At 47.1% G+C, this 12,611-nt stretch overlaps 1 protein-coding gene across 2 annotated transcripts in view; it reads right to left on the bottom strand.

Annotated features, from left to right (window-relative positions):
* The window catches only part of MICAL3 (microtubule associated monooxygenase, calponin and LIM domain containing 3), a 237,686-nt gene extending 225,824 nt beyond the window's left edge, over positions 1 to 11,862 (bottom strand). Inside the window, exon 1 of one of the 2 annotated variants that reach the window (XM_055253677.2) lies at positions 11,542 to 11,862. The gene's annotated coding sequence lies outside the window, so the exon portion shown is untranslated. The remainder of the gene's footprint in view (positions 1 to 11,541) is intronic. The other variant, XM_055253686.2, reaches the window with a different exon arrangement.
* Positions 11,863 to 12,611: the final 749 nt, after the last annotated feature.

Raw genomic sequence — 12,611 nt, forward strand, 5'->3', positions numbered from 1 at the left:
CCAGCCAGTCTCCTCCTGCAGGAGCACCTTGTCAGTTTACCTCAGATATTCGCTGCTCAAATACCATCTTCTGTGTGTATAACAACATGACACGCCTACGAAGAATGCTGAGATAGGATTTCTAGATGTACTGTTACATGGTGATTTACTGGTCTGGAACTGCTGCCTCACAGGTGGTCATGTGAAAACACCACCAGCAAAACCAAGCATTTATGGAGCCACTCCCTTGTGCCAGGTCCTGGGCTGGGACGTCTGACTGCCCAGCTCCACGGTGGATAACTGTGGCTTTAGCCTGCCCAGCATTCAGACCCCCTTGCTTGGTAACAGTGCCTACATCTTAGCTTCTATTGTGGAAACTACCTTTCCCCCACTGCACGCAGGCCTGGTGGGCATGGAGATGGAGGCACCTTGCTCTCCATCCATGAGGAAGGCAGCACATGACCCAGCCTCGTCCATCTGACCTGTCTTCCTGGAAGTTGAGTGTCAAGCAGAGAGCCACAGAACTGAAAACAACTGGAGCTGCTTCATGCAGTCAAGAACCCCCTGAAGAAGGAAGGCAGTTACCTCCCTATTCTTGAGATCTCTTCAGCTGGCCTGGCTCTCATCCTTTCCAAGACCTGGCTGTTTGCTTTGCATTCAGTTATATGAGCTGATTCATATCCTTCTAATAAATGTCTTCCATCCTTCTCCAAAGTTAGCCCTAGAGTATATTGCTGTTGTTTACAATCAAAAAGCCCTAGAGATGTACTCTCCAATTCTCTTAATAACCTCATTTTCTGTCATTACCCCTGTTTTAGTACCGGTAGCTGAGCTTCAGAGAAGTTAAAAGATGTGCCCAAGGTCACACAGCTAAGGAGTGCCACAGTCAGAATCTGAACCCAAGTCTGTCTGATGTGGGGTCATGACAAGAGCATGGGTTTTTTTGGAAGAGCAAAATGACTTCAAATCCCCACTTCCCACATAAAAATGCACAATGGGTGTAGCAATGCCGGAGCCACAGAGTTGTAGAGGATGGATGGAGGTGATGCATATGAAAGCACATGGCGTAGGGTGTGTGCTTAGTAAACAGAAATGCCTGTCCCTAAGAATGAAAATTATTTTATCTGCATAGTAAATTAAAGCAATTGGCACTTTTAGTCCAAAGATTACTGCTTCTGAGTTGACCCAAATACAATCTCTCTATCTCTCTCCCCCTCTATTTTTTTAAAAAGAGAAACAAGGTCTTGCTGTGTTGCCCAGGCTGGCATGTAGTGGTACAATAACAGCTCACTGTACCCTTGAACTCCTGGGCCCAAGCAATCTTCTCACCTCAGCTTCCCCAGTAGCTGGAACTATAGGTGTGTGCCACTACACCTAATTTTTAAATTTTTTGTAGAATCGGGGTCTTACCATGTTGCCCAGGCTGGTATCAAACTCCTGGGCTCAAGCAGTCCACCCACCTCAGCCTCCCAAAGTGCTGGGATTATAGGCATGAGCCATCATGCCCGGCCTCTTTCTCTCCCTCTCTTAGACACACACACACACACACACACACACACACACACACACACACAGAGAGACATTTCTTGGTTTCCTGTCTGTAGAAGTCCTACCAGAAAATTCAGATGCCCTTAGGAAAAAGAGCACAGGGTGCGCATAATACAATCGAATTCTCCCATCCAACGTGCCTTGGGAGAAGGAATAGAGTAAGAATTTTCATTCCTGTGAAGGATGATGAAAATGAGGCACTAAGACACTAAATGTTTATCTCGATGTTATATAGCAAACTAAAGGTTCAGGAGAACCCAGGAACTGTATATTAGGCCATTCGATCTGAAAATACCAGAGCCTGGGAGGAAGAGAATAGCTTTTCCAAGTTGCTGGCTTTGTTCCTGCTCTTACCTTCTTCCCCTTCCCTCTTTCCCACTTCAAAAGATAAAGCTCCATCACTTAAACATCCACATTAGGCACATTTCTAAAAAAGCTTCCCCAGAATGCTGTTCATTACATACCCTTCTTTCCGCTAGGAGTTGTGACCTACTTAAAATATTCTTACAATTCTCTTAATGGGGGAAAAAGTCCCCAAAGATATGTTCCCTATGCTGGAAAAATTTAAGTCCTAAAAATAAGCAGTTAAAGAGAAAGTGTTAGGCTGAGTGCAATGGCTCATGTCTGTAATCCCAGCAATTTGGGAGGTCAAGGCATGTAGATCACAAGGTTAGGAGATCAAGACCATCCTAGCTAACACGGTGAAACCCCGTCTCTACTAAAAATACAAAAAATTAGCCGGGCGTGGTGGCAGGAGGCTGAGGCAGGAGAATGGCATGAACCCGGGAGGCGGAGCTTGCAGTGAGCCGAGATTGCGCTACTGCACTCCAGCCTGGGCGACAGAGCGAGACTCCATCTCAAAAAAAAAAAAAAAAAAAAGAGAAAGTGTTGCTTGTACTAAGATTTCTGATGCTTTTTCAGAGATAAATTCAAGTTTTCCCAGGCCTGTGATTGTGAAAAGTACAACTAAAAGATGGCCTTGGCATTTATTCAGCAGTCAGTAGATATTCACAAACTACCTGCCGTAAGCAAGGACTTCACCAAAGTTAAATGACAGCAAGAGAGAAAGAAAACCCACACAGCTTGGATTTACTCAACATAATTGTAACTCTTGGGATTCTTCTGGTTTCTGGGGCTAAGAAAAAACATTCTACATTGTAATATATCATAATTTCTGAGATTTCTCTTTTCTTCTATATTCATTTCTTCCAATCTCAAAGGTTTTATTTGAGGGTTCTTTGTTATTGAAAAGGCAGTATAACAACAGCAAGAGAATTTTGCAAATTTAAGACTTAAGACTCATCTTTTTTTTTTTTTTTTTTTGAGATGGAGTCTCGCTCTGTCACCCAGGCTGGAGTGCAGTGGTGCGATCTTGGCTCACTGCAACCTCCGCCTCGTGGGTTCAAGTGATTCTCCTGCCTCTGCCTCCCAAGTAGCTGGGATTACAGGTGACTGCCAGCACACTCGGCTAATTTTTGTATTTTTAGTAGAGACGGGGTTTCACCATGTTGGCCAGGCTGATCTTGAACTCCTGACCTCAGGTGATCCGCCTGTCATGGCCTCCGACCACACGCGACCCTAAGACTCATCTCTAATCCATCACTTCAGCACAGCTATGGCACAGGCACACAGATTATTACAATTACGAACATGATGTGCTTGCTATGTTCTATTCGCTATTGTTCCTTTTATCAAAAGTATTTTCCATGTTTCTTTCTACATGCCTCTTGATTTAGGCTTTGGTTGTGAATGCAAGATATTCCATTGTATCAATGTACCAACAAAATTTTACACTGTCCCTATAATATTATACGTTTCAGTGATTTCTACTTATTTCTATTATAACCAACATAACAGAGGGTATTTTTTATGCATCTGAAATTTTAAAAACCTTTGTTAACTAATTTTATTGGGATAAATTCCTGGGTCTGGTAATTTTATGGCTTTTCCTATATAGTGGTAGTAATTTTATGGCTTTTCCCATATATTATCATGTTGCATTCCCCACAAAAGTTATCAATTTATAATGCAACCCACAATAAATATGGAATTTTACTGCAACCTCAATAGCATTATGTTGTGGTTTTGAAAAATTATTAACCATTAGCAAGAAGCATAACAGTATAATGGTGTTGTAATTTGCACTTTTGATTGCTATCAACAGTGAACACATATCAATGTTTTGTTCATTGCATTGCCTCATGTCAATGAATTTCTTTTTATGAACTGTGAATTTATCCCTGGAGAGTTGTTTTTTGTCCTCCAGTCAGGTTTATTCAGGTATAATTCACATACCAAAAAGTTATTCTTTTTTGTATGTAGTTCTATGACTTTTAACAACTATAGACAGGTCACTGAATGGTTCTATGATCCTGAAAAGTCTCCTGCTGTGCCTTTGTAGTCACATTCTCCCTCCAAACAGCCCTTGGCAATCGCTCTTCTATTTTCTTTCCCTATAGTTTCAACTTTTCCAGAGTGTTATATAAATGGAATCATACAGTAGACCGTTATGCACAGAATTGTAATGCTTTAAAACTCTTTAAAATGTTTCTAGGCTGGGCACGTTGGCTCACGCCTGTAATCCCAGCACTTTGGGAGGCCGAGGCGGGTGGAACATGAGGTCAGGAGATCAAGACCATCCTGGCTAACACGGTGAAACCCCGTCTCTACTAAAAATACAAAAAATTAGCCGAGCATGGTGGCGGGCGCCTGTAGTCCCAGCTACTCGGGAGGCTGAGGCAGGAGAATGGCGTGAACCCGGGAGGCGGAGCTTGCAGTGAGCCGAGATTGCGCCACTGCACTCCAGCCTGGGCGACAGAGCGAGACTCTGTCTCAAAATAAAAATAAAAATAAAAAAGTTTCTTTTCTTTCTGCAGTATTCAAAATGCTGTGTTAATGGTTTGGCTCAACATTAAAAGAGCAGTATGTAGTGGGGGGAACAGAAATTGTAACTAATTTACCAATAACTTTCTTGCACCACCACACTCAGGAAAAAAGCCTTATAGAACCCGGCCTTCCAAAGGCCCAAGTCAGTCCTTGAGTCTCTGCCTCTCCCTTGTCCATGCTCCCATGCCCATTCTCCCTATTTGAAATGGATTATTGGTTTAACAGAGGTTAACTTTTTTTTTTTTGAGACGGAGTCTTGCTCTTCTTGCCTAGGCTGGCGTGCAATGGCGCAATCTCGGCTCACTGCAACTTCTACTTCCCAGGTTCAAGTGATTCTCCTGCCTTAGCCTCCCGAGTAGCTGGGATTACAGGTGCCCGCCACCAAGCCTGGCTAATTTTTTGTATTTTTTTTTAGTAGAGATGGGGTTTCACAATGTTGGCCAGGCTGGTCTCGAACTCATGACCTTGTGATCTACCCACCTCCGCCTCCCAAAGTGCTGGGATTACAGGCGTGAGCCACCATGCCTGGCCTAACAGAGGTTAACTTTGAATTTGTAATATATAATGCAAGTATTTCCCCCACTCTGTTCCTTTTTCATTTGATAGAATTTTTTTTTTTTTTCTTGAGACAGAGTGTCATTCTGTCACCTGGGCTGGAGTACAGTGGTGTGATCTCGGCTCACTGCAACCTCTGCCTCCCGGGTTCAAGCGATTCTCCTGCCTAAGCCTCCCGAGTAGCTGGGATTACAGGCACCCGCCACCACACCCGGCTAATTTTTTTTTTTTTTTTTTTTTGAGATGGAGTCTCGCTCTGTCGCCCAGGCTGGAGTGCAGTGGCTCGATCTCCGCTTACTGCAAGCTCTGCCTCCCAGGTTCACACCATTCTCCTGCCTCAGCCTCCCAAGTAGCTAGTACTACAGGCGCCCGCCACCACGCCCGGCTCATTTTTTGTATTTTTAGTAGAGACGAGGTTTCACCATGTTGGCCAGGTTGGTCTTGAACTCCTGACCTCGTGATCCGCCTGCCTCTGCCTCCCAAAGTGCTGGGATTACAAGCCTGAGCCACTGCGCCTGGCCGATAGAAATTTTAAATTTAAATGAACACAGTTTTCTCCCATGGATTCTTCTAACTTGAAAATTATCCATAGATCTAAAATATACTGAATTCTATTTTTTTGCTAGCTCTTGAAGAATTTGACCTTAAATTTCATTTTGATTCAACTCTAGTTTCTGTCGGTATTTGCTCAAGGTAACGACTTTAAAAGTTTCTTGACTGTGATTCATAATAAGAAATATATTTGGCATCACGATTCAGTGTACACAACAAAAATATACATATACAGGCTGGACATGGTGGCTCATGCCTCTAATCCCAGCACTTTGGGAGGCCAAGGCAGGTGGATCACCCAAGGTCAGGAGTTCGAGACCAGCCTGGCCAACAAGGTATCCCCATTTCTACTAAAAATACAAAAATTAGCAGGGTATGGTGGTGGGCGCCTGTGGTCCCAGCTACTTGGGAGGCTGAGAATCACTTGAACCTGGGAGGCGGGGGTTGTAGTGAGTCAAGATTGCACCACTGCACTCCAGCCTGGTTGACAAAGACTCTGTCTCAAGAAAAAAGAAAAAAAAAAAAAATATATATATATATATATACATACACACACACACACACACACACACACACACTAAACAAAACTGAAACACAAATCTCAGGACACAAATCTTCCCTTCACTACACGTATACACTCTGGTATTTTCTATTCTTTCTTTTTAAAATGGCCCAACTGGCCGGGCACAGTGGCTCATGCCTATAATACCAGTACTTTGGGAGGCTGAGGAGGGTGGATCACTTGAGCCCAGGAGTTGGAGGCCAGCCTGGAGAACATGGCGAAACCCTGTCTGTACAAAAAATACAAAAATTAGCTAGGCATGGTGATGCATGCCTGTAGTTCCAGCTACTCAGGAGGATGAGGTGGGAGCATCGCTTGAGTTGGGAGTTCAAGGCTGCAGTGAGCTGAGATCACAACACTACTGCACTCCAGCTTGGATGACAGAGGGAGACCCTGACTCAAAAAAAAAGGACCCACCCAAGATGAATATTCCATTTTTCCTCAAACAAACTCCATAGACATTAATGGTTGTATTATTGTGTATTCTGTCACATCAATGAAAAGTTCTGAAGTGATTACAGTTATCCATGGCAAATCATTGGATATGGTGGGGAATGTGGAAATATCTATTATGTCGGTTGGAAATAAGAAAGATCTGCATATGAAAAGGGTTATCAGACCGAGCGCAGTGGCTCACACCGGTAATCCCAGCACTTTGGGAGGCCAAGGCAAGCAGATCACCTGAGGTCAGGAGTTCGAGACCAGCCTGGCCAACATGGCGAAACCCTGTCTCTACTAAAAATACAAAAATTAGCTGGGCGGCCGGGCGCAGTGGCTCACGCCTGTAATCCCAGCACTTTGGGAGGCCGAGGCGGGCGGATCACGAGGTCAGGAGATCGAGACCATCCTGGCTAACACGGCGAAACCCCGTCTCTACTAAAAATACAAAAAAAAATTAGCCGGGCGAGGTGGCAGGCGCCTGTAGTCCCAGCTACTTGGGAGGCTGAGGCAGGAGAATGGCGTGAACCCCGGGGGGCGGAGCCTGCAGTGAGCCGAGATCGCGCCACTGCACTCCAGCCTGGGTGAAAGAGCGAGACTCCATCTCAAAAAAAAAAAAAAAAAAAAAAAAAAAAAAAAATTAGCTGGGCATGGTGGCGTGCGCCTGTAATCCCAGCTACTCAGGAGGTTGAGGCAGGAGAATTGCTTGAGCCTGGGAGGCGGAGGTTGCAGTGAGCTGAGGTCGCGCCATTGCACTCCAGCCTGGATGACAGAGCAAGACTCTGTCTCAAAAATTTAAAAAAAAAAAAAAAAGGGTGATCAGGGAAGCTTTGGCAGAATCTTGGAATGCAGCTTTTTTGGAATTTTCTGCTAGAGAAAATAAGACTGCTGCTGATGTTTTTAAGAAGACAATGTTGGAGGCAGATAAAATTGACAGGGCAGCTTCCCAAGGAAAATCTTCGTGCTCAGTGATACGATTCTACTGCAAAACCTGAGGACACTGGGAATATCTTCCACCTGAAGAAACAAACTCCCATCATCCTTTAAGATAAGCTACACTTCTTTTTCCTTCTCTTAACCTGAAAGATATATTTTGGGTTAGAGATCCTCTCCCTTCAGATTATGTTAAACTCTGACTGTCCAAATGAGTGCACTTCCATTTTCAAATTTTAAGCAATCATATTTTCAATTTATATACGGTATTTCTGAATATTATGACCAAGAGTTTTATCAGCATTAATTTTTCAGTGTAGTTTGTTGTTTAAAATAATGTAATCATCAAAATATATTGTTACACTACTATTAACCAGGCTTCAATATATCAGTGTTTATTTCATTGTGTTAAATGTATACTTTTAAATAAAACGGCTGTAAACCTTTAAAAAGTAAAAGAAAAAAAAATAGGCTGGGTGCGGAGGCTCACACCTGTAATCCCAGCACTTTGGGAGGCTGAGGCAGGCAGATCACTTGAGGCAGGAGTTCGACACCAACCTGGCCAATATGGTAACCCCATCTCTATTAAAAATACAAAAATTAGCCGGGTGTGGTGGTGGGCACCTGTGGTCCCAGCTCCTTGGGAGGCTGAGGCACAAGAATCACTTGAACCTGGGAAGCAGAGGCTGCAGTGAGCCAAGATCTCGTCACTAAACTCCAGCCTGGGTGACAGGGTGAGACCCTATCTCAAATAAATAAATTAATTAAATTAAATGGCCCACCAAGTTGATTTCATGACTCACTGATGAGTCACAATCCACAGTTTTAAAAAGTGTGAAAAGGGAATTTATTAAAGCCACACAATGTCTCCAGTAGTCCCACTCTGAGTTTAGGTAGCGCCCTAAAGATGAACTGATATACATGGGTTAAGCTGGATCAACTGGACATCTTCCCCCAGTGGCCTGTGCAGTAAATTGCCCTTTTCAGAGAATAGATATTGGTGGTTGTGGCAGGGAGGGGTAACAGAAATGAGATATGGTTTTGCTATTCCTGGATTAGCCGTTTACTGGGCTGGCAGCCCTCACATGGCTGGCCTGCCCTGTCTCGTGAGATGGATCAGCCCTGAGGTGACCTGTCAGGAAAGGACATTTGGGCTGGAAGTAGCAGAAGCCTCTGTGAGCCATCCTTCACGGAGAACTAGTCAGGAGCAGCTCCCGCTGAGAGCCAAGAGAGTGAAGCATGCCCATCGCCCAGCTCACCTAGGTGAGTACTAGGGAAACCTGTGGGAGGCCCAGGTGAAATGAAGGCATTGTCTCAAGAGGTCAGGTTGACTCCAGGAGGGAACAAAATGATGCGTGCATGGCTATGCACAGACTAGAAAAGCAAAGACTAAAGGGAAGGATGGAAGTTGTTCTGTTTTGGGTTGCTTGGAGGGAGTGGGGCACAGGAGAGGGAGGGAGCGTGTAGTCAGTGCGTGGGAACGCAGAAAGGAGCATGCAGAGACAAGCAATCTGGTAGGCCACGTGGGAGACTGTGGCCATTCTATGGTAGGGAGACCCTTCCCGGCCACTCCCTCAGTAGCCCTGGCACATTAAGCTTTGTTGTCCACATTGGGTGGGTTGTGTGTGCTTTAAACAACATCTTAATCCTCTTGCCTATTTATGAGGTGTATGATTGAGCCGTGCCCAAGGGTTTCAGAAGACATGGTACCATCATTTATACCTATCTCGCAGGAGATCTTAACCCCTTCTCTACTTAACCCAAATGAAAGTGAGGTCATTGGGAAGCTGTGCCTGGTGACGTTCCGGCACCAGGTGGGTAGATCACATTTTCTAGTGTATGTAAAATTTTAACATTTCAGACCCCGAGTTTTAAGACCTTATCTAATTTCCTCGAGCCCCTTAGTCATTGTGAACTCGCTGTGGAGTGTCTGCCTCCACCTGCCTTGGTGTTTATGAACACTCATGGTAACTTTAGAAGGCAAGGGTTAGAGGAAACTTTTTGCCGCCCACCCCCAGTCTGCAACAGTACCTGTGGGGAAGATTTTACCTGGGGCTCCAATTTTCAGGGAGAGGAAGTTTCTAGGATTTCCCATAGGCTTAGGAGGGACTTGCCATGTGGAAGGATTTTAGGCCTGAGAAAGACAACACTTTATAATTTCTAGGTGATCTTATTTGTTGCCTCTTCCTTCTCCAGAGTGACTACTGCATTCCGAACCCCTCTTTTTTTTTTTTCTTTTGAGACAGAGTCTTACTCTGTCACCCAGGCTGGAGTGCCGTGTGGTGTGATCTTGGCTCACTGCAACCTCCACCTCCCTGGCTCAAGCTATTCTCATGCCTACAGGCATGCACCACCACACCTGGTTAATTTTTGTATTTTTAGTAGACACTGAGTTTCACTACGTTGGCCAGGTTGGTCTCCAGCTCCTGGCCCCAAGCGATCTGCCTACCTCGGGCTCCCAAAGTGCTGGGATTACAGGCGTGAGCCACCGCGCCCATGGGATTACAGGCGTGAGCCACCGCGCCCAGCCCCCTCTTCTGCTTTCTAAGTGTCCATTCTCCTTGTAGTGGGTGGGTGGTGGGGGGATATACACATGTGACTCTGGTTAGTACATAGGCAGCCATGAAGTCCACAAATGTACAGGGGGACACAGCTTTCACGCTACAGACTTGCAAAGGTATGCATCTGCTTTCTCCTTGCCCTGGAATATAGATCAGAACACTTCATTTAGTGAAGGGACCTATTCCGAGAGTGATGATCCCTCCCTCGTTTGAGACACTGCCTTCATCCTGAGTTTCTTGGAGCAGCCCAAGGCCCTGCCAGCTCTCTTTGCCTGCAGCTTGCAGGCACTTATGACAGTTGCATACCCTGCCCTCCAACAGCAGCCTGAGAAACTAAAGTATTACCAAGTTCACCTGGAAAAATGTCACCCTGATTGATTAGAATGGTTGGTGGCCACCTTAGCTCATTAGACTCACCTGGGAAGTTAAAAAAAAAAAAAAAAAATCCAGTATGCACTCCAAATTTTCCCACCACCACTCCTCCCCACAAAAAGAAAATTTAAAAAATCCCAGTGTTTGGGCCATATCCCAGACCACTTAAGTCAGAATCTCCGGGGATGGGATCCAGGTAGCAGGATTTTTAAAAATCTCCCCAGCAGCCAGGCCTGAGAGCTAATGAATAGCACCACAGGGCCCAGCGTTTCAGCCTACAGCTGGTCTCGGTTTCACCCTTTTTTGATTTCTTTACAACAATGAAAATTCTAAATAGTTGATCACAGTGCCAGACCAATAAGAAAGCATTTTAGGGAGGAGAGAGGAGGGAAGGGGTTGGCAGGCACGGAGAGGACTTGACACACAGAAAGCATTTTGCTATGGAGTCATAACCATTTGATTCTAAGACACATGCAGCCTCCAGAAGTCATGCGGCCCCTCCCTCTGCTTCCAGGAGGGAATGAACTTGGCCGTCCTTTTGTTGCACACGCCCGGGAGCTGCGCCGGCGCAGCGCGCCCTGCAGCCTGGGAGCGCAAGCGTGTGCGCCACTGGTCCTGGGCCACCACCGCGAGCCGCGGGCGGATGCAGGGCCCCTCTGCCGCAGGGAAACCGGCGTTCCCCGCGCGAAGCAGCCGCTGCTCCTAATGAGCTCATGGGCTCACCGCGCTGAGCTCGCTAGAGCGGACCCGGCTTTACCAGGGGCCTGATGGCTGTCCTGACACCTGGCCTGCCTCGGGGGTGCCTGGGGACGCTCTTCCTTTGACTGCGGGATGGGGCACAATGAAAATGGGGTGGACGTGGCTGGGAGACAGCCCTGCTCCCCGGCAGGTTCTGGGGAGTGTGTGGTACGTGGCATCCGCACTGGTGGGTGTCTTGCGATGATCGAGACACGGATACTGGGTGTCGTTCCCACTAGGAGAGAGGGCTGCGTTTAGAGGGAAACGAAATAGATCCGAGAAACACAAAGATGTCACAAAGGAAACGCTTCCCCATCATAAGCAATCTAAATAAGTGATTCTTAAAAGACATCCAGCGAAACACATAACCTTGTCATTTAGATTCGCTCGTCCACAGGGGGACTGGAGGGTACTCACCGACTAGGGCTTCACACACCGCATCACCGCCGGCGGTAGGCGCCTGCCTCGGCAGGGGCAAGGTGGGTTCCCGCAGGGCACAGGTGCCGCCGTGGCTGCTCGCACAACCCCTGCAGCTGCGATCCCGCCCAGTTAGCCTCGGGGGCTGCACAGCCCAGCCCGCTCGCCCAGGGTCCGGGGGTTCTCAGGCCGCGCGGCGAGGACTTAGGGCTGCCCCGGGCGCCTGCCTACGCGGGCGCTCTCCGCCGGGACTCGGCCGGGGCTGCAGGAGCGCGCGCTGCTAGCTGGGCGGGCTGCGGCTCCGCGCGAGCGCCATGGCAACGCGAGCGGGCGCCCCCAGGAGGCCGCCGAGCTGCGGCGTGGGACGCTCGGGTGAGGCTCAAGCCAAAATCAAAACCAAACCATTTCTCCTCCTCCCCATCTTTTCATTTTCTCCCCTTCTTTTCATTTTCTCCCTTTCTCCAACCCCTTCCTCGACACACGTTACTAGCACCTCGAAGGTTGGAAATTCCAGCACTCTCCTGAGGCCACTTCCCCAGCGAATCCTGCTAACCACACAGTCAGTGTCCGCTGTGCTCACCACCGAGCACACACCGCCTTGCAGTGGCTTCGGCACCCAGGTCTCCGGGAGCCAGTGAAGGAACCAAGTGTTGGATACTGAGCAAGTCGCGTAACATCTGAGTAGTCGTGAAATTTCAACGGCATAAAGGACACGACGTTGTCTTATAGATTGAAAAATGCTATAAAATGAAGTTCTTGCTATTGCTGTGATGATGACCCTGGAGATCAGTGCAGAGCCCTGGGGGAGGGCTACAGTTGCAAGCGCTCCAAGGATCAGATCGCGCACCCCTCCCCACCGGAGAAAACATCTTGATGCGGGAGCCCGGGCAGCCTCTTCCACACTTCCAGCCAGCCCCGGCATTGCCACAGCCCGTGGAGCTGGACAGAAATCCACCAGGCACTAAAATAAGTTAGATGGAAGACGGGATGGATTTGACCAAATTCCTATCAGCATCTGCTCATTATAATTGCAACATTATAATCAGAGCAGAAAGAAGCCCAGAGAGTAT

Source organism: Symphalangus syndactylus, chromosome 18 (genome assembly GCF_028878055.3).
Source record: "Symphalangus syndactylus isolate Jambi chromosome 18, NHGRI_mSymSyn1-v2.1_pri, whole genome shotgun sequence".
Taxonomy (NCBI): Eukaryota; Metazoa; Chordata; class Mammalia; order Primates; family Hylobatidae; genus Symphalangus; species Symphalangus syndactylus.